At 49.1% G+C, this 21629-nt stretch overlaps 1 protein-coding gene and 1 long non-coding RNA gene across 7 annotated transcripts in view; one reads left to right on the top strand and one right to left on the bottom strand.

The window, feature by feature from the left end:
* KCND3 (potassium voltage-gated channel subfamily D member 3) overlaps positions 1-21629 on the top strand; it is a 99109-nt gene that overhangs the window by 21257 nt on the left and 56223 nt on the right. The window lies entirely within an intron of this gene.
* LOC107055191 overlaps positions 1-21629 on the bottom strand; it is a 77656-nt gene that overhangs the window by 17497 nt on the left and 38530 nt on the right. Inside the window, exon 4 of the long non-coding RNA XR_005841898.2 lies at positions 14922-15034. This is a non-coding gene — a long non-coding RNA (uncharacterized LOC107055191). The remainder of the gene's footprint in view (positions 1-14921; positions 15035-21629) is intronic.

Below are 21629 nucleotides of genomic sequence, written 5' to 3'. Positions count from 1 at the left end.
GCTGCCATCCATCAAGCATCTATCAGAGCTAAATTAACAATGAGCACTTTATGCAAAAAAAGAAAAAAAGAGGGGAAGAAACTGGGTTTCTCGATCCTTCAGCTCCACCACTTTCTAAGATGTGTCAGATGAGACACAGTTGGACTCGTCTCCATGTGGTTTAAGCAGGGCGAGGTGAGCACTGGGATGCTATGGGATGCTAAACGCTGCAGGTGGGGAGCAGCAGCCGGCTGTACTGAGCTGCTGGAGTGCAGTGCAGGATGGACATCTGGACTTTTCCAAGCCCTTCCATGTCATTGGTTAGCAGGAAGCCGTGCCTCATCGCTGGGGCTCTCGGATGCCTCCAGAAAGCCCTACAAAGGTCTCTGTGTGCCTCCAGCTGGAAGCCTTTGTGCTGCAGGTGCTGGAATTCACGGCGCTGTCGTGCAGGTTGGATGCAGGAGTTCGGCCCGTGGCGCTGCACGGCCGCCTCTTCCATTTGGGTCCACGGGCTGAGAGATAAGGGTTCATCTCCATAATTACAAAGACATCCTCAGCAGGAGACAATAAGGTTGTTTCTTACAGAGGATTTGAATTACTTCAATTATCGCATCTGCAGCCGCCCCATTCAGGGAAGCGTTGAGGGTTGGGAATACTTCAGAGCAATCAATTGTGCCGGATGGGTTATATTCAATACAACCAGATAGGAGATTTTTGTTTGTTTGTTTCCTTCAGGCAATACAAGCTCAGAGAATTGTAACATTTCTGGGCCCACTTCGGGGCCGTCTCCTGAACACAACAAAGGCACGAGCTGGGGAAGATGGAACTCATATTCTGAGGGTGCTGCAGCAGCAGCAGCTGAAATAGCAGCCCATGCACACATTTGGTCCCCAAAAGCACTCAGTGAGCAAAGCCCAGCCGAGCTGGGGGGTGACCTCCAGCACTAATGAAGTTCCCGAGGCTCTAATTGAAATGCACTTCTTTATTGTCTCTCTTCCAGTCAATAAGAGAAACAATGGGCTGGTGGGATACAAAGAACTTGCTTTGTGCATTGTGCGTTCTCAAAGATGCTTTACAGCATTAGATAGGGAACACAAAAGCGGAGCTGCTGATGTGTTTATTGCTGTATAAATATGTTTTCCTCCAGTGTCACTTCTGGCATGAAAGAAAAGAAACGCTTCCTCGTAAACATCTCAAAATGGCCAGAGGATGTAAAGCAGATCCTCATTAAAAGATTTGTAATCCCGTCTCTAGAAGGCATCCAGAAAAAATGGATATGCCTCAAAAACCCACAGCACGCTAATGATTTTTACATAATCCACTCCCATTTGAGCAGGCATCCAGCTTGCTCTGCACGTGAGGCACACAGAGCGCTCTCACACTGAGCAAAAGCTCTTTGCTGTGCTGTGCATTGACTCGAGGCCACAGCTCTGAACTCAGTGCCATCTCTGGGAGTTGGGAGCGACGTGAAGAGCTCCACGGGTCTCTGAATGCCTCAGCAGCTCCCGGGTTATCACATTTCCTAACAGTTTCCCCTAAGGAAAGATGATTTCTTTCTTCGTTCTCGCCTCTGAATAAAACCCTCACGCCCCGTGAGGCCACGCTGATAAACCAAAATCTCATCACGCTTTCAGGTGTGTTTCTCCGTTGGCCTTAAAATCTCTTTTTGGGAGATGGGAAAGTTGTTCTTTTTTTTTGATTGACGCATGTATTTATGAAAGCTCTGCCCGTGGAACCGCCGTTGCCATCTCAGCTCTCCATCCCGAATCAACAGCACTTTGCACGTATTTCATTCTGGCAGGTGTTGGGACCCTCCTGCCTTCATCCCCAAGCTGCTGCCAGGCGTGCCGTGCTGGCTGTGCTCCGCTGCACTCTGCTCTGCAGCTCAGCCCTTCCCTGGCACAGTGCCTGAGCCACCGCCGCTCCCCCTCCAGGAGCTGGATGGAGCACAGTGCTGGCACTGACACTGCACTCTCCAAGGGAAGCAAAGTGGTCACGGTAGAGCTGGCTGCTGCAGCAGGGATTGGAAGATGCTTGCATTATCAGTGAAGTATAAGATATTGTGCAATAGGACCGTGCTTTGCAGAGCTTCTGCTGGGGCAATAACTGTGTTATCTCGGGGCAACCTTGCAGCCCACTGCTGTTTGCTTTGTGGAGAAAAAGAAGGTGTAACCATAAAACCCAAAACCCCACAACTTTTTTTCTCCACCTAAGTGTCACCTGAAAGTTTCAATTTAAGTAATTAAAAGTCCCACTCTTTTGAAATCTAGTCATGACACACAAAATAAGCCCTCAGCACGATCCACCTTACGTAACTTCCTCCACATTTAAAAATAACCTGTGCCACCTTCCCAGCACTCAGTGCACATTACAGCACAGCAGAGCAGCACCTGCACCTCCGCCCAGACCCCATCTCCTTGCTCTCATTGCTCTGCTTGGCAGCAGCCCTGCTCTCTGTGCACTGAGTTCAGCAGGGAAAGCATTGGGGTGGTCCTCCCAGGTGCAGACTTGGCCTCACCCCAGCAGGGTGTGCAGGGAACCCGGAGACCAACCAAGCAATGCAATTGCTCATAGGGTTCCTTCACATTGCAAGGAGCTGTGTGTGTCTGCAGCCAGACGTTGCATTGCCTCGCATTGTAACTTGGCTCCTGGCTGACTGCATTACCAGAGAATCCGAAGTCTTACGATATTCTGGTCCAGTAAATATTACAGTCAGGGAAGAAACTCACGACGGGTCCCAAGAGTACGAACACAAAACAGAGCTCTGGTTTTATTCATGCTGAAATCAAACAGTGCATTAAAAGCACTTCGTAAGATCTCCCTGGCACTGATCTGTACCGAATCCTGCACTGTTTGCACAGGGACAGGGCTGAGTGCTCCTCCGTCCCAGAAAAGGCTCCTGAGAATCACTCAGAAACAGCAAAAAATAAATAAAATAAAATAAAATGGAAATCAGTAGGAATTGCAGAGTGGGAAGGAATGACCACATGAGAATGATAAATGTATTGAAAACTAAGGAGAGCGAGGATATACATCAACACAGGTACATAAATCACACAGATGCACAATTAATTTGTTACGCCAGCTATGCCTGCAGGGCTCAAGCAATGCTAAAATATGATCAAGAAACCCCAGGCAGATCTCTCTGTCCCTGTCTGGAGTAAATGATTACAGCTGTGTTGCCAAAGTTGACATTTCCTTAGGATCCAGCCTGGGTGGCTGCAGAGAGAATGAGCACTGAGTGGCACCGGGCAGAGCAGCATTGGGCAGAGCAGCATTGGGCAGAGCAGCACCGGGCAGAGCAGCATTGGGCAGAGCAGCATTGGGCAGAGCAGCATTGGGCAGAGCAGTGCTGGGCAGAGCAACATTGGGCAGAGCAGCATTGGGCAGAGCAGCACTGGGCAGAGGAGCATTGGGCAAAGCAGCACTGAGCAGAGCAGCACTGAGCAGAGAAGCATTGGGCAGAGCAGCATTGGGCAGAGAAGCATTGGGCAGAGCAGCATTGAGCAGAGAAACATTGGGCAAAGCAGCATTGGGCAGAGCAGCACTGGGCAGAGCAGCATTGGGCAGAGAAGCATTGGGCATAGCAGCACTGAGCAGAGAAGCATTGGGCAGAGCAGCATTGGGCAGAGAAGCATTGGGCAAAGCAGCATTGGGCAGAGAAGCATTGGGCAGAGCAGCATTGGGCAAAGCAGCATTGGGCAGAGAAGCATTGGGCAGAGCAGCATTGGGCAGAGCAGCATTGAGCAGAGAAGCATTGGGCAAAGCAGCATTGGGCAGAGGAGCATTGGGCAGAGCAGCATTGAGCAGAGAAACATTGGGCAAAGCAGCATTGGGCAGAGAAGCATTGGGCAGAGCAGCATTGGGCAGAGCAGCACCAGGCAGAGGAGCATTGGGCAGAGGAGCATTGGGCATAGCAGCACTGAGCAGAGAAGCATTGGGCAGAGCAGCATTGGGCAGAGAAGCATTGGGCAAAGCAGCACTGAGCAGAGCAGCAGTGAGCAGAGAAGCATTGGACAAAGCAGCATTGGGCAGAGCAGCACTGGGCAGAGGAGCATTGGGCAGAGCAGCATTGAGCAGAGAAGCATTGGGCAAAGCAGCACTGGGCAGAGCAGCATTGGGCAAAGCAGTACCAGGCAGAGCAGCATTGGGCAGAGCAGCACTGGGCAGCGTGGGGCTGGTGCTGCAGCCACCAGTGGGATGGGATCCTCGGAGCCCTCGGCTGCTGTCACCACGTGGCTATTTATAGGCTCGTGCTGTGTGCAGGGAACCGCAGGATGTTGACTGTTTTTCTTCTATGAATAAAACATGGATATATTTCCTGGCTGGAAAAGCTGAGAGCTGCTTCAGATTGAATATTTTCCCCTCTGATTGGGCTGATCAGCTGAGCTGGTTCCTTGTGCTTCAGACACAGAAAAAGGATTTGAGATTTGGCCTGAGAGGACGAGTTACAAACAGGAGGTCAAAATGTCCTTTGCTGTGACAGAATGGCACATTCTATTAATATTTTTGGGGGAAAAAAAAAGATAAAAATTCAGGAAAATTGCTTTTTCTTCAGATACAGCAGGGTGCCTGGACGCTTTGCTTCAAGCAACCTCCCCTAAGCACCAACAGCACACCAAGCAGCACTCACTGCGCTCCTTCATTCCATCTCTGTGCCATACCAGAATAAAACAGCACCCGATCTCCATCAGATCCATGGGTGACAGAGCAGACAGCATGGCCCTGCCCCTCCAGCACAGCATGGCCATGTGTTGGTTGGTGGGATCCTGCTGCCTGCCCCAGCCCCTCTCCGTGTTGTAAAAGCAATGCCAGGTTTCCTGCGCCGACATCTCAGGTGTGAGCTGCCAAAAAGAAGGTCAGTTTGGCCGATGCATCTTTCCATATAGTTTGGAAGTAGGTCAAGTAATATAGGACTTGGCATCACTCTCAAAGTAATCCTAAGTGGAATTAAATTTAGATCTCCGTAATGAAGGTGCTTGAAAAAGCCAACAAGTCCAGGCCTGGTTCTGTGGCCCCGCTGCAAAGCGAGGAGCCGTCCTGCACCTCTGCCTCCATCTCAGCACATGGTTAAGCACAGCGCTTTCATTGTAAAAACGCTGTTTATTTATGAGCTTCTATAAAAAACCACAACCTTACAGCTACCTCTGCGAGATGAATAAATGCCATTAAGCCTCTGTTTTTACAGCAGAGGTTACTGCAGCACGGGAAGATGAAGTGAGCTGCCAGCATCTGTACCAAAGTGATGCGACCAACCTGGAGAGACAGCCCAGCCTTCCCTGGTGCCTAATGTGCAGGAGGCAGAAGGCTTTACTTTCAGGTTGAGAAGGGCTGAGCTCTAACAGGTCGTTCTCGTGGCTGGCTAAACTGCTTGCTCTGAGTGGGACTCGGTTTTCTCTTGTGTTTCAAACTATCCCACAGGAGAGACCTGGCAAGAAGAAAGCCTGACCTAATGAGATGATCCAGGCTGCTGCTCTCAGGGCCAACCACACTGAGGAGGAACAGAAAGGAAAGCGCATTACTGACCGATAAATAAAATAAAGCTCATTTTCTGATGTATTTTGTAAACTAAAATGCTAAAAGAACCTCTAAGGCTATATTAGAGCTGAGAAATATGTAACACCAAATCAATGTTAAAGGCCATCTCAGCATCCTTTTATCTAACCAAAATTGTAAACACACTGCTACATTCCCAGAGCATAAAATCCATTTACACTTTGCATACTTGAAAAGAAGTCTAATGCATTTTGAAAGCCACAAACCTAACTGCATGCTTCTCCCATTTAATACAACAGGGCTTAACAAGATTTGCAGGAGGCATGAAAGGCAAATTGAACCCTACAGTTGAGCATGCAATTTCAGGTTCCCAGCTGAGAGGCAAACCCGGTGATGGGGAAAATGCAACACCAGAAGAGATCAGAGCAGGATAAGGGATGATTGGAGAGCACAGGGGCTCATGGGGCTGCAGCTGCTTGGAGCAATGCAGGCAGCAGGGCTCGGGCTGTTGGGGTGCTGCAGTCCTTTTTGCACTGCCACCCCCTCCCCCCCCACCATGGGCAGAACCCCTGGCAATCAGCCACTGGCTTCTGGGTCCAGTTTGAATGCCGAGGGGCTTCTCATCTCAGAGCCCTCCTTCAGCTCTGCTCTGCTCTCAGCACTGCCCCTGTGAAGCCCACGGTGGTGCTTTTCCCTCTGCCTAAAATGAAAGAGGCAGACGTGAAGCTTCATTTAAGCTGGTGCACAGACAGCAGAGAGCCGAGAGCTTATCCACAAGTGGTCTGAAGGATGGCACCAGCTCAGATGACTCAACACCACGGTCTTGGAGGAAAGCAGAAAGGCTCCTGCTGGCTTGTGCCAGCCCTGCTCCGGCTGTCGGGAACATCCAATACACACTTGGAGGGGGCATAGGAGATGATGGGGGATAACGTTTGTCCTTTTTCCCTTACTCCCTGTGCAATGCTGTGCCACGTTCCACGGTTCTGAGGCCACGTTCTGAACTGTGCAAATCATTCCAGGGAAAACCAGGTTCCCTGCTGCGAGCTGAGGGTACAAACTCAATGGTGCTCCCATGCCTTCGCCTTTCAGCCCCTGCACATCTCCTTCCCTCGCCCTGCACTCTGCCATCCCATCTCTGTAGCCCAGGGAGGCAGTGGGGGTTTCCATGGCAACCCAACAGAAAGCCAGCGGCTCCCCTGGCTCACAGAAATGGTGAATGGCTGAGAGATGGCTTGGGAAAACCTGGAAATTCGGCCGAAAATAGGAAAGTTAATAACAGAAAGTGGGAGTGGAATGCTGCCCGGGGACTCCAAACCTGTCCTGGAGGTCCTGCTCCCGTCCCAGTGCAATTTGCTGTCTCTCTTTCTCCACTCCAATGGGAAGAAAGAAAGATTTTGTTTCCTGCTCAGATGTGAAGCATCTCTGGCTGCAATGTTCCTTCATTCAAACCTGTTATTAGCAGCAGCTCTCCTCATTCTGTTTAATGAAATAAAAGTGATTCTGGGGGAGCTGGAGAGCAAAGAAAGAGAAGCAGAGCCCCAGATCCCCCCTAAGGAACAGATTCACTTGAAAGCATCTCCTGTTACAGTAAATGGGTGTAATTGGTGCTCTGATGTCCTGTGCGGCTTCACAAGTGACAAATCAATCATTACACAAACATCCTTTGATAATCAGTGTGGTTACGTTAATTATGATAAAATGCTTTTAGCAGCTGCAGTATGTGGATGCAATGCATTATTTCATAGGAATCAGATTACCCCACTTTTCTACTCTGTAATGCAAAGTCTCTCTAAAATTTTCATACTTCAGTAGCTGAACTCGGAGTTTATGATCTACTCTGCCAAGTGCCAGTTGTGGAAATTGCAGAGTCTGTTAGCATCACTGTTATTAAATATTCAGTAATATTCCTTGGAAAAAGAACCACCACCACTTTCCAAATGGCAGACATATAGGAGGATGGGTCCTGACCCAGGGGATCAATAGCAGCAGTTGTTGCAAAGCAATGTGGTACAGCAGATTAAAATCATAGTCACAGAATGGCCTGGGTTGCAAAGGCCCACAATGCTCATCAGTTCCAACCCCCTGCTATGTGCAGGGTCGCCAACCAGCAGCCCAGGCTGCCCAGAGCCACATCCAGCCTGGCCTTGAATGCCTGCAGGGATGGGGCATCCACAGCCTCCTTGGGCAACCTGTTCAGTGCGTCACCACCCTCCGGGTGAAAACCTTCCTCCTAACATCCAACCTAAACCTCCCCTGTCTCAGTTTATGACCATTCCCCCTTGTCTTATTAGGACTTCACCTAATGAGTAGTACCACATCCAATTGAAATTGCAAGGAAACTTAGCTTGCCCGAATGCAGTTACAGAAGTTTAAATCTGACTGGGTTGCTCTTAAAAAGTGCATCCGTAATGAATGGTAGAGAGCAATGGGTGAGGAGTGGGTATTTAGCATGAAATTCCCATTGGCCTTAAGGGGAGATGGAAGAGAGGTGGGGTCTGAGGGCTTCTGAATCAAAGTGACAAATTATTAAGAGCTGATCAATGGATACATCTTCACCCAAATAACCTCTGGAATTCAGCATCACAACACTGGGTTGTGGGTAAAGATTGGGCTTTCTTTTCAGAAATAAATCATACAGTTCTATCAAGAGCAGGAATTGATGGCCAAGATCACACGATGCAGATTTAGAAAAGGTTATAATTCTTTTGAGTTAAGGGAGGACTGTCCTTGGTGGTCGGTTTTCCATCACTGCCTGCTCAGGGGCTCTCTTTTCAGAAGCACTTTGCATTTGTCACAGTGAGTGGCAGGACATGCGATGGGATTCTGCAGCACACAGCAGTGCTGCTCTCAGATCCCCTCACATCCTAATGACTGCAAGGGGTCAGACCTTTGGCTTTATCTCTTATCACGGAGCTTTAAGAGAGCCTTTCAGGGGATTTTGGTAAAGCAGAACAGCCACATTAATTGTGTGGGAAAAAGAAAGCACATGTTTCAGCACTTGCTGCAGCATCTGTGTTATTTCTGCAATAAAGCCTATTGCTATGAAAAGGATTTCGAGTTTGGATTCATGCTAGGAAGACCTCGGTGGTGCAGATAGGAAAAAGCAGAGGGCATGGCACTGGTATTCGGATGGACTCTGAAGCAGCACAGGGGAAGGCAGGGTGAGCACAGGAGCCCTGCTGGCTGCGTGCAGCACGACGTGTCAGAGCTGCCATTTCTCATCTGCGCGGACAGCGCGGTTGAGATGATGGAGTGCTTTGACAAGAGCTTTGATATCTCAGTGTCATGGGAAATCGAAATGAAAGGACGGACAGGAGGGCTCCAGCCCAACTGCAGCCCCCAGCAGGAGCCCAGCAAGGCAGCACTGCCCGGCACCCAGCTGGGATGGCACAGCACTGCGCTGCCCTGGAACAAAGCACGTCTCCACCGTGGCTTTCAGGGATGTAAATCAGCCCATTTCCAATGGCTGTAGCACTTTCCTAACCAAAGAGGGGCTTAACCCTGTATTTTCATCAATTTTCCCTAATCCTCTTGGTATTAGAAGATCTGAAAATAAACCCTCTTTCATATTTGGTGTGGTTTTGGAGTCTGATTTAGAAATGGTTCGAGATGAGCTTTTTTCTCCCTTTTCAGCCTTTATATCAGTCATTTTATCTGATATATGATAAAGCTAAGATGAGTTTAAACTGATTCATCCCATTTTTTTTAATGTTTAAATGTACTCTGCCGAAGCTCCATCATAATGTCACACACTTCTAAAATGCATAATTCATCCAGCCCACCTCTTCTGAAATGCCAAGAGGATGCTGCGCCTCACCAGACAGCAGCAAATAGCTTTACAAACAAGTACACAAGGAAACAGCATCATTTAAGAACTAAAACCAACCCGAACCGCACCACTGCAACTGCAGTCTCAGGTGGGGGAATGCAGACAAAGCCCTGCAGGGAGGCAGGGAGGGTTCCTTCCCAGGGACATTCAGAGCAGGGATTTGGTTGTTCTCTGTGTTGGGCACTGAGGGCTCTGTGCTTCGAACCAGGACTCGAGGATCTGAGAATCACTGACAGGTGCAGATAAGACTCTTCCAGCAAATGCCTGTCAAGGAACTGTGTGAGAAATGACATTGATTTTATCCCCATGCTGCTCCTATTTCAGGGAGAGCCTTTGTCAGTTCTATATTTAGCTGCTATATTATGTACCTCGCTAATAGTCAGGTAGAGGTTTGTCAATTTGGAGCCCAGCGGGGATCAGGTTAAGACTCTGCAATGAATGCCACTTTGTGCAAAAGCGGTGTTTGCTGACTGGAATAAAACAGAGGGATAAGGAAAGAAACCCAGAGAGCCGCGGGCAGAGGAGTTTCCCAGGGCTGTGCAGCTCAGTGCTGCCCACTGCCCCGTGCTGCTGCTGCCCTGGGATGGGGTGGGCAGGGAGCACAGCGAGGACTGCGCCCAACCACGCAGCCCTGCTCTGCTGGAGGCAGGCTCTCACAAAGCCAAGAGCAGCTCTCCACATTCCCCGTGAGTCTGGAATAAATAAAAACTGAAGCAAAATGTATATATATATAAAAAAATAACCCTTTAAAAACTCCACCATCATTTTCCACCAAGAGCCCCATGCATCTCATCAAACATTGAAGAGCAGTCTGTGAATATCTGAAAAAAATGACCTCACTGCCATCCTTCAAACCTTCCCTTCAAGCCTCAGAGCACAGCGGTGCTTGCAGCAGAGCACCAGATGAATGTGGAGTCCTGTGGCCACGTGTGCTCACGTTCACCAACGCGTTTGCACTCACAGCTGCTTCTCATATGGTCGGAACACAAAGCAGATGCGTCAGCGGAGCCCCGAGCCCTCAGCCAGGCTCCTCCTGAAGCTGAACAGGAGAGGAAGCGATGCACCAAACAGTTTAACGCTGGTTGCAAGTCTTCCCGAGGCTTAGCTACAAACCCAAGGAGCTCAATCACCCTCAGCACCACGGACATTGCCCAGATAGTCCCAATTATCAGCATTTCGGGGCAGGTCGAAGCAAGAGGTGCTTAGACCCCAGCTGAGGACTCTGTCTGTAATGACTTCTAAATGACTGAATCTTCATTGGTCTCTAATTAATCTCAGGGGGCTGATTGGAAGAGCTCTGAACCCTGCTGAGAAAATAATGTGTATGGGATCCCTTAAAGAGCAGGGCAGGGGGAAGCAAAGCCCTGCAGCAGAAGGTGAGGCTGGAGATGCAGGCTGGGGGGAGGAGGGTTATGGCTCCATGCAGGGCATGAGGATGTTCCCAATGCAACACTTGAGCAGTGTGGGTCACACTGCTGTCCTTTCAGACACCGGGTGGCTCTGTGGGAGCACCACAGGGCCCTGAGCTCCGGACAGGAGAGGGAGGACGAGTTTTCCCTTTCCTCCATCACTCAGTGGTATAATTTACAGCTGCATATAAAAGAAAGTTGTTCATTTCTGCAAGACTTTGGGCACCGAAGTGCCCCGTGGGAGAAGCAAGGCAGAACGCTGGTAAATGAGTGCAGGATGGGACACAGCAGGCCAGGGATCCATTAGCAGCTTTTAAGGAGGGAACATTATGCTCATCCCTAGAGTTGGCTGCTCATTGGCAAGAGGCAAAAACCCTTCTGCAGAGCACAGCTCACAGCTGATTCACTTAGTTTTGAACAATATGAGTGTCTTCTATCAAGTTCTGTAACCTCTTTCACTGCTGCTTTTTATTGGGTGCCTTGGCTTGCTCGGTAGCAGGCTGCAAGGGGAGCTACCAACAGCCACTAAAATAGCAATTCTCTGCTCCAAAAGCCTGAGAATTCAAGAGGAGGTGGTTTAAGAGGCAGTAACCCACTGTGCAGATGAAATCCAGGGGCACACCGACTGACTTCTGTGCTATATATACTGAAATGTGTTCCTGATCCAGCAAAGCAAGTCAGCATTGATTGAGACGGGGCTTACAGTAACACGGGTGCTTAAATGCTTTGCTGGATGGTGATTGGGACACTGAAGGTCTTGATGGATTCAGCTCAGCTTTCTTGTGGTAAAGTCACTTTTGTTATATTTGGCAGTATTTCTGTCACAAGCCTTGTGCCCTATTTGCTGTCTGCAACAGTGGCTGTGATCTGCTAATGCTGAGTTTTACATTGCATTTACGTCCTTTGTGACATGACTTAAATCTGAACCAAGACAAAGGTAAAAGGGGTGGGAACAAAGTCCCAATTTAGCTGCTTTATGGATGACAATCCCACTTACGAAACAAAAAGCATTATTCAAGAGAGGATAAAAGATATCTTCTATAGGAACGCCTAAATGTGCAGAGGGACACACAGCTTCCATGACTCATAGGAGGATTTACTATCTATACCACCTTTTATCACGGCAATTTAAAGCTCATCTGCTGCAAATGCTTTCAAATTGAATTTCTGGGGTACAAACATGCAGGGAAATGATCTGCTGAGTACAGACCTGTAGTTGGGGTGTGGGTTCCAGGTGCCCTTTTGCTCCTGAGCTCCGTGACCACAGCGTCTCTGTGTCTCAGCTTGCTGCTGAGGACTGAGTCATCCAGCTGCTGCAGCTACACCGATGGAGGAAGTTAATGAAAGAGACAGAGCAAACATCCTGTTTTGTTCTTGATGCACGTAATTAGCTAGGATGTAGCTTCATTAACCAACTTCCCCTCCCCATAGGACAGTCTGCCATCACTTACAGAACGCAAAGCACTACACAGTGTCCCTATGTACTGTTCTTTGTATTACAAACCTGTATCGCGACGTCACCACGATAACTGCACCACTGTCAGCAGTGCCAGAGATGTAATGGGCCACTGAGGCTTATGTTCCCTCTCAGCTCTAGAGCTGATGCCTCTCTTGCGAACGTGTTACTGAGGCTGTGCGTGGAGCAGAGCTGATTCCTGCTGAATCACTCGGAGGCTTTTTGCTGCTTGTAAATTCCCCCCAGCCCGGCTGCTTCCCTGCCACAAGCATTAGCACGCAGCATTTCTCAACTGGAACATCGAGCAGGCGAACCCTGGCCTATGAATTGCTGCCAGGCTCTTCCTCAGACACATCCCTCTCCTGCTCAGCATCATTCCCCCCCGGCCTGCTGGTGAGCTCCGGGCTCAGGGTCCTGTGGCCATTGGATGTGGGTGAGTGCCTGGTGAGTCCCCATCCCTGGTGAGTCACTGCGCCCCAGTCGGTATCCTGGCTGGGTGACTCCTGTCTGAGGCTGCCAGGGATTTTTGCCATATGGCGACAAGGAGATCTGATTAGTTGACTGTTTCCTATTTGTTTTAATTAGTAGTTTATTAGCCATATGTTAAATTGCACATTTCAACCATTCGGCAGTGTTATTCAAGTCAGAATGCGTCTGGATGGGGTTTCTGTTGTCTCCAGAGCCACGTGGTTATTTGCTTTCCATCATGACACACAGAGGGAATGTGCGCCCCCAGTGCCCCCCACCCCCATCCTACCCCTCTGCCACGAGTGCCCTGTGCCCCCAGAGCAGCCTCATGCATCCCAGTGCTCCCAGCACAGCTCCATTGCCCCTAGGAGAGTTCCCTGTTAAGTTTCCAGATGGCAATGGGATTCCTCCAAGGCCCTGCCCAGGGATTTTCCAGCTCCTCAGAGTTCTCTCAATGACCTGAATCAATGGCGTTTATAGACCTATTGAAGTTCCATTTTCCAATGTTCAGCTTCAGGTTTTAGCACTTCTGCACACAGAAACGCCTGAATGCTCTGCTAATTTTACCCTTGACTACTTCCACTTTTTCATATTCTTATAATCTTTCTCCATTATAGCACTACATGTCAAAGTAATTGCACAGAATTAAACATCAGATTCTGGTTTACCAGCCAGGCTTATTTGTTTAAGTTTGTTTTCCTTTTTTTTTTTCCTTACTCTTTTGAGAACCGTGAACGTCTTTTCATACAGATACACTGATGGCCTCTCCATGCCTGTTTTCCTCCTTTGCAAAAATAAATATTTCATTTCACACTTCCACCTTCTCTCGGAAAACATCTTTGAACTGGGTTATCCGCTCCCCAATGCAGCTGACAAATGCGGATTCCTAGATGTTGAGGTTGACTTTCATTCTATTTTTTCCACCATGATGGTCTGTAATGCAGCACCCCCACTCTCAGGCAGTACATTTAACCACTGTTACCCTGATTTTTTGCACTTGCTCCCCACGTGGGCTCAGATCAATTTTTAGATTCTAATAACTGACACGTTTTTAAAACACATTCCAGTGCCATGCTTGCAATAGATCCCAGGTGTGAACTTGCCAGTGCAGATGCTCGCTGCCCCAAACCCTTGCCCATTGCGAGGGTGAAGGAGCAGGCTCACAGCCTTGCTGCTGGTGCCCTCTGCTGCTGCTGGGTGCAGGATGGGGCTACAGCAGCCTGATGCTTTCCTCCATCCCACAGACACAGGGCTGCTCTCCAGGCTGAGCACCCAGCCCTGACTTTGCCAACCAACCCCGAGCACAGCAGCAGCACTGCTCATTATCTTTTCAGAACAGTTTCTTATGTCATCACGTTCCACTGCCCTAAAGCAACGAGTGCACCAATCTGTAATGCTCCTCGTCCTCTCCCCAGCCCGGGGGCTGTGCTCTCTGTAACTGCCCGTGGCAGGAGGAAACTGACAGACAATGTTTGTTCTGAAGGTGGCATGAGGAAACTCGACTACACAGCTGTCCGCAGAGCAAGAACCAGCAGCACCCTCCCTGGCCCTTTGCAGGCTCAGTAACCCCGTGTCATCTCTGCTGTGCCAAAACATAGATGCTCACTGCAGGAGTGGTACAAATGGAAGGAGACTTTGACTAGCAGGCCCTGAAGAAGGAGTTCCATCCAGCAGCGCATCCCAGAGCTTGCTCATGTTGCTCTTCCCTTGCTGAGATCAACAGGTCAGCCTATGCACAGTTGCAGGCGCTTCCTTGCATGCCCCCCAGAGCCCTCCCAGCTCCTTCAGTCCCTGCGGTGGCACTGAGCTGATCACAGCCAACACACAGAGCTTGGCGGTGACAGCAGGGCTGGTGGGCTCTGCCAGGGCCAGGATGGGCTCCCCATGCTCCCGCTGGCTGTGGGGCCTCCATGAGCATCCCAAACCTCTTGGTACTGAATTTCCAGGGTTGTGAGAAGGCCCCGTGTTGCCATGCTCTGCTGATGGCCTCTCCCTGCCTACCCGCCCTGCAGTGCAGTGGGACCACGGACACATCCCCAGATGCATGCAGGCAATGAGAGAAACTCCCCCGAGGAGCTGAGGAGGGCTGTATTTACTTTCCCTTCATATGAGAGATTATAATGTCACCGGTCATGTTAGTAAACACTGACAAATGTGACAAAATGGAGAGTTAATCCTTGAAGCCTGCTGGAACTAATTATTCTGTCCGATTTGCTGGCAAGTACAGATAGAAACACACCCTGTGACCTCAGTGTAGTCATATTAAATATTTAAAGTGACTTACTAAATACACAAAGGCTCTGAACTTCCAGCTGATGTCGTAACGTGCAGATCCTGGGGAAGAACACAGTGCCAGCAGCTCAGCCTGGGTGTGAACGACTGCAAGTTATCCTTCAGCTGGAAAATAAGATAAATGAGACAGTATTAAAGCACCAGATAAGAAAAGATGTTCCCTGTATTAAGAAACAGCAGTACATTCTTTACATTTAGCATAAAATCTGCTGTAATTACGTAGCAGTTGGAAAGCAATTTGCAACAGGCTTTATTGTTCAGCATCTGTGCCAAATTCTCAGGGAAACATCCACCAGGGAATAAAGTAAAATGAGATGTGCCACAGTAACTACAACATTTAAATGTCTGCACGATGGAAATTTCAGTGAGGCTGAAATGAGCTGCAACACAATTCCACTTTTGTGTTGCTGTTTTTGTTTTGTTACTTAAGGGGCTCTGGGTTTCACTCCAGCTTCTCTTTCTCCTGTACATACACACCCTAGGAACACTATGATCCACACACACGCGTCGGTAAGGCTGTATTACAAAGAGAATTATTGTCAAAAGAAAAATCAAGTCTGCTGCAGCCGCAGAACAAGAAGCATTCTAGGAGGTACCACCACCAGGGCTTCATTATTCATCACTTCATGTGCCTCTTTGGTTTTAATCTCGATAATAAAGAGAAAGTAAAAAAGCTTGTAACAACTAATGACTTGCAAATTCAGCACAGCATCCCAGAGGAACCATCCCATCCAGCAGAGAAAATGAGCTCACACAAGGTTTGGTAGATGCCTAAAGGAAGCTGCCTTGTACTGCTGCTTACCCTCTTGTAACCCACCCCTGACCTCACCTCAGCTGACACAGCACAACAGAACTGTGATGGAAACAGACAGCCGAGTGGTTGTTCTGCATGGATCGCCCGCGGGAAGCCATGCAGCAATGCCCATCTGTCCCTGGTGTTGAAACCTGCATCTCTGTGCTGTGCAGAACAGGAGCCTGATGTTCTTTGGATGGCTCTTAGGTTCCCAGGGGACCTCGTGTGTCACACATGGCAGCCTCGGGTTCATTGGATACCCGTTTATTCCTTCTTTCTTTTTCTCACTGATTAAATAATATCCTTTATGATTTAATTGCAGACCACCACATAAAATGGGAATGCATCTCTACAAGGAAACATATCTTACGTTCTGTTCCAGCCTGAAGCTAAACAGCATAAACAAATTCATCCCTTTTGGTAATGAGGACTGCAAGAGTGCTTGGAATTAAGGCACATTAACAAGTTCCCTGCCTTTTTCTCCCATCCAGAATTGCACTTCAGAGCTCTACCTCGTGCTCTGCCTCCCTCTGTTACCCCATCCCATGTTACCACATCAGGCTGTGTGCCCTCGAGTCTCCGAGTGGCTTATTAGCCTTACAAAATGCATAGGATTAAAAGCATATATCTTTAAGCTCTACAGGCTGACTTTTAGTCAGCATGACTGCATGGATACAGATGGGAACAGACCTTGATTCTGGATGCTTACAGTGCCATGCAATAGGCTTTAACACACTCACTTTGCAATGTAAGGTGGGTTCAATGAGGAGTAAGTTAATGTCCACGTGCCCTTTCAGATGAGGGGTGAAGTGCACTCAGATGAGGAAACCAAAATCTTAGCAGGGAAAATAATTCCTTCGTTCAACAGAAAAAGGAAAATTTCAACTGTTGTTCAAAGAAATGTGATGGTCTGTGAGCGAAGGAACCCACGTAGATGGGATGCTAGGAGGAATGCACTGTGCTCTGTGGACTGGAAGGAAAGCCAGGACTAACAGAGAGCAGGGAGAATCAGACAGACATTTACAGAGATCCTAGACTTTATTCAATGAATTATTTAAAGCCTATTTCTGATCCGGCACAGGAGTTCACTTGGTCTCCAAAGGGAGTAATGGGAGCCCCATCACTTCTGCCGTTGGACGAACAAATGGTCGGAAACACACAGCACAGAACAGTCCCTATTTGACTTTATCAGCCTTCCCTTCTTTGCAGCACCCGCCGTGTTTGCAGCCTGGCAGGCAGCCCTAACATCACCAGTTCAATCTGTGCATCAGAGCGCATCGCCGGAGCTCTGCTGTCTCAGGGTGAAGTCACTTCATCTACTGAACAGCCCCCTTATTCTCCACTGTTCTTGATACTGTAGAGCTGTTTACCACCTCTTTCCACATTGCCCTGAGTTCTCTGTCCTACAGACATCCTTCGTAAGTCCCATGGTCAGAGAAGAACCTATAGGACATGCACTGTGTTGACCTCGTTCAACACGTTCACTGTCTGGGGCTGCCCCTCCATAACCACACTGCTAAGGGTGAGCGTTGACAAGCTGAGATATGGAGAGACCAAGAGAGAATGTTTGAGCTCTGGGCAGAGCTGAGATGTGGGGTTTCTCTCCCTCCTATTCAGTGGCAGTAATTTCACCCGTCTGGGAAGAAGGAAGAAAGGCTGCAAGCGTGAGATTATTACATTTGGTACATTTATACCCCGATAGAAGCTAAAAACAGGCTCCAGTGGTTGCTAAGTGCATTTCAAATGGCTTTCCTTAGAGGTAAAAAAAAAAGGGGGGAATTTGATTTGAAAAGCCAAAAGGTGGGATTTGTAACATCTGGGAAAAGAGCTGAACAGAAAACCGCTGTTTGTTGGAGCAGAGGAAGCAGGGAGTTTGTGTTCCCTCTGCTTCTCGAGGGCTGTTTGCAGGAAGGAGATTTGGGCATTCCTCAGAGCGCTACAGAGGAATGCACGAGCATCCTAATGGCACTCTGTGATTGCTGATGGCTCTGTGCAACTGCTTTCTGCTTAAGCATTTGGTGTGGCATATCCCATGTAGAGCAGTCACGTATGATGTTGTAGTGCAGTGTGAGGTCTGTTTGCCTTCTGCCTGACTCACGCAGCTCTTCCAAGGTCTGAAACGCTGAAGTGTATGGACAGACTGCCATCCTCATTAAAAGCACTGTGATTATCATTTTGTAATAAAGACAGTGAGCTGTTAGAACAAAGAGTTGTAGCTGTAATTGAAAGACGTCTTATGTCAGAACAATTTTTGAGACACACTCCAGATATTAAGAGCCATTTCCTGCTGTAGTAACTGCTGTAGGAATAGGCAACCTGCTAATGTGCCTACCTGGCAGAAAACAGCCTCAAGATAATTAGAATTATGGCCCTATAAATAGTATGAGCTATTCCAAGTGCTTAGATGCTACCAGAGCTCATGCAGAAACAGTTGCAGGGGGACAGGGCAGGATGGAAGGTGGACCCCAAGCACTGCAGGCACCCAGCAGGCTGTGAGCACAGCTCCCCAGTGCAAGAATTTAGGAGGCAGGAGAGAATTTAGGAGACTAAATGAATGGTTCAAAGAAAGAAGGTGTTACATGAACAGCTAGCGATGCCTCGATGTGAAGGGCACGTGCTGAGGACGTGCATTGGGTTCTGCCAGCACAGTGCAGCCACCAGCAAACGCCCTTTGCAGCACAGCATAGCTCAGCCCCGGGCCTTGGCCACGCACCCAGAGCTTCCTGCCAGCAGTGGGACCCCTTGTCTCGCTCCAATTTATAGGAGGGAGAGGAGGTTCTTTGAAATATGTATGCCCGGCGTGAGATTAAGAAACAGCGGTTCAAATGTTGGTCCGACCAGTTTATTATAAATGTTAATAAGGGAGATGGGGAAAGGGGAGGACGGACGCTATTAAGGATTGGGGTGATGGGGAAGGGAAGGCGAGCGATAGAAAAGATAGAAAGAGGCAAGAATTGCGTAAAGCGGGGATAGTCACCACCAGGATCCGGCAGCAGTCCCGTTGCACGACGTTCCGACGGTCCGAGGCCGAAGGGCAGGAGCAGCGAGGCCGGTCTGGGGCAGCGAGAGGATGCAGGTCAGGGAGGAAGCAGCAGGTCTCAGGTAGCAGGCCCAGGGAAGTCCGTCAGCAAACGGTCCGTAGAGGAGGATCGGAAGGCAGGAAGCTCGTGTCGTGGTGAGAGATCAGTCTCCACGTAGAGATCCGTCTACACGTTGCGGTGGTTGTTGGACCCTCTTTTATCCTCCATCTTCTGCTGCCTACGTGACATTCCTGGGTGCTTGAGCAAGAGTCATGTGCATACCTCCTGAGATGGCCATTTTCCTTGAGATAAGTCCACACAAAAAGACCGTTTACCGGCCATTAGCGGCAGCTTATCTCTCTCTCGATGCCCCTGGCCTTGTCCATCTGTGCTCCTTAAAGGATTTCACAATCCTTAGCCAGGACCTGTCCATCAGTGTCCTCAAGACAAAAGATTTCTCTGCCTTTGCCCAGGACTTGCCTGGACTTGTTCCTCAGCAAACTTTGAGTCAATGATATAAAAGAATAGTCTCTTACACCCCTCCCCTCCTTTTGCATTCATTACTAAATGGAAAAGATAGAGAAAAGCCTATTTCAGCAGAATGAACTCACATCTCAGACTTCCTTTATACATCTGATGATAGAGAAGCAGGTAACTCAGGTTAGCAGAATGCCTCCCAGACAACAGCCCCGAGGTTAAGGGTCTGTATTAAGATGACAAAACCCGGGCAATTCCCAGCTTGGCACTGACAATTTACCCCCACCCACCTCTGTGCAAAGGCCTCAGAATGTCCTTAATGACCCACTTTGTCAGCACCTTCAACTCCTTTTTTTTCTTTTTTGGAGGATGGGGATGCTTTAACCACGTTCTGGGTAACCCGGAGCTGTGATGGAGGTGACAGAGCTGATAGGGTCAGTAACCACTTCTGATGCACTAACAGCCAACAGGTCTTTCTCCTCTGTACTCAGAAACCTCATCAGAGCAAAGCTCAGCTACTTCAAGTAACGTTTGCCTTTATTTTAGTTTAGTTTCATGAAAACCACTGTCACTTTTAATTCCTGACATAACTCTACATTGCAAGTCAGCGTGTGATAAAACAGCAGAATATTCAGCGGTGTCGAACAGAGGATTTTAGCAATAAGTTTCAGAGCAATGTGAGATATTGCTACAATTATTTCTCGTGATCAGAGCGTTCATCTTTCCTTTGCAAACCAAATCTGAGATGATCGCTATGACCCGGCAGCTCCTCCCACCCCGCATGGCCCCGACCCACTGGGTGCACTTCCATCTGCACCATCTACACCGACATTCCCCTCCTGGGGGAACGGCTGTTTACGAGGGTGGACAGTGATAGGACAAGGGGGAATGGTCTTAAACTGAGACACGGGAGGTTTAGGTTGGATGTTAGGAGGAAGGTTTTCACCCAGAGGGTGGTGACGCACTGAACAGGTTGCCCAAGGAGGCTGTGGATGCCCCATCCCTGCAGGCATTCAAGGCCAGGCTGGATGTGGCTCTGGGCAGCCTGGGCTGCTGGTTGGCGACCCTGCACATAGCAGGGGGTTGGAACTGATGAGCATCGTGGGCCTTTTCGACCCAGGCCATTCCATGATTCTATGATTCTAACTCTAACGTGCTGACTGCTACAGCATCCCAGTGAGATGGTTGTGGATGCAGCCTCGTACAACTTATTTCTCTCTGCTTTAGGTGTTTTGGCACGGAAATAGCACGGAAGAGCTAAATAGAACTCGTTACTCATAATGTCCCAGCAGTGCTCAGGATGCAGATCTCAGCAGTGCCACAGCATTCACACTCAGGGAGCAGCTCCCAGCAAAGCAGTGCCGGGTGAGCAGCTCAGTGTAGCAAAGCATTTCTCAAGGTGATTTGAGCCCATTAAAACATTTCTCAGTGTACGGTGTGCATTCTGAGGGTCACCCTAAGCCCATAAATACTGTTCAGTGCAGAAAAAGCAAGGACAGTTTTTTTTATGACATGACCATCGGGAGGCTTTTCTCTGGACTTAAGAGCTGCCAGGCCCTGGAGGGGCACAGAACACTTGCATGATGGACCAGAGCCCAACCAGACTTGTTTCCTACCTCTGTGTTTTGGTGTGACAGAGCACAGGGCGCGCCCTCATGGCACGGACATGGAAGCAGGAAGGGGTAGGAGCGGAATCCAGGAGAGGATTTCACATCTCCAGGCAGATCCCTGCGTGACCTGGAGACACCCATGGCTCTGCTTCTGTCTCCATCACATCACTGACTGCAGTGCTCGCCCTGTCCTGACCCACAGCCCCGGCTCAGGGCAGCTCAGCCCCAGTGCTGCAACCAGGGGTGGGAGGCCAGGCAGGGATGGGAGCAGCTCCCAGCTCCCACATCCAGCAGCTCTCAGCCATCTGACGCTGCTCCCAGGCGGCATTTTCTCACCTCAGACAGGGACAATGAGCCTAATGTGACTAATGTCTGAAAAGAGCTCTGAGGCAGCTGGATAGAAGCGCTAGCATTATGATTAATTCCATAGACTCATGTGGATTATAATAAGCACGAAGCCGAAGCACTGCACAGAGGATGTATGATATTATTCAGCTGTGGCTTTGCGGGGTGTTTGCCTTTCAGCAGCAGCTCAAAACCAGCAAAGAGGGCTGCATATCACCCATGCAGGGCACACAGCAGCTCTCCGTGTCCTCAGAGGGGTGGGCACATCGCAGAGCACATCACAGAACCAATGCTGCCAACAGCACAGCGTGTGCTTCAAAGCCCGGCACACAAGTGCCTGAATCACACCAAGGTTCAAAGACAAACACCAGAAACGTGGTACTGATCTCAGTCCTGTCTGTGTCAGGGCTGTGGTGGTGCAGTGTCACAACACGTTGTGTCTCAGTGCAGGCTTT

Source organism: Gallus gallus, chromosome 26 (assembly GCF_016699485.2).
Source record: "Gallus gallus isolate bGalGal1 chromosome 26, bGalGal1.mat.broiler.GRCg7b, whole genome shotgun sequence".
NCBI classification, from domain to species: Eukaryota; Metazoa; Chordata; class Aves; order Galliformes; family Phasianidae; genus Gallus; species Gallus gallus.
Note: the sequence above shows the minus strand (reverse complement) of the source record. Positions and strands in the feature narration are given on the sequence as shown.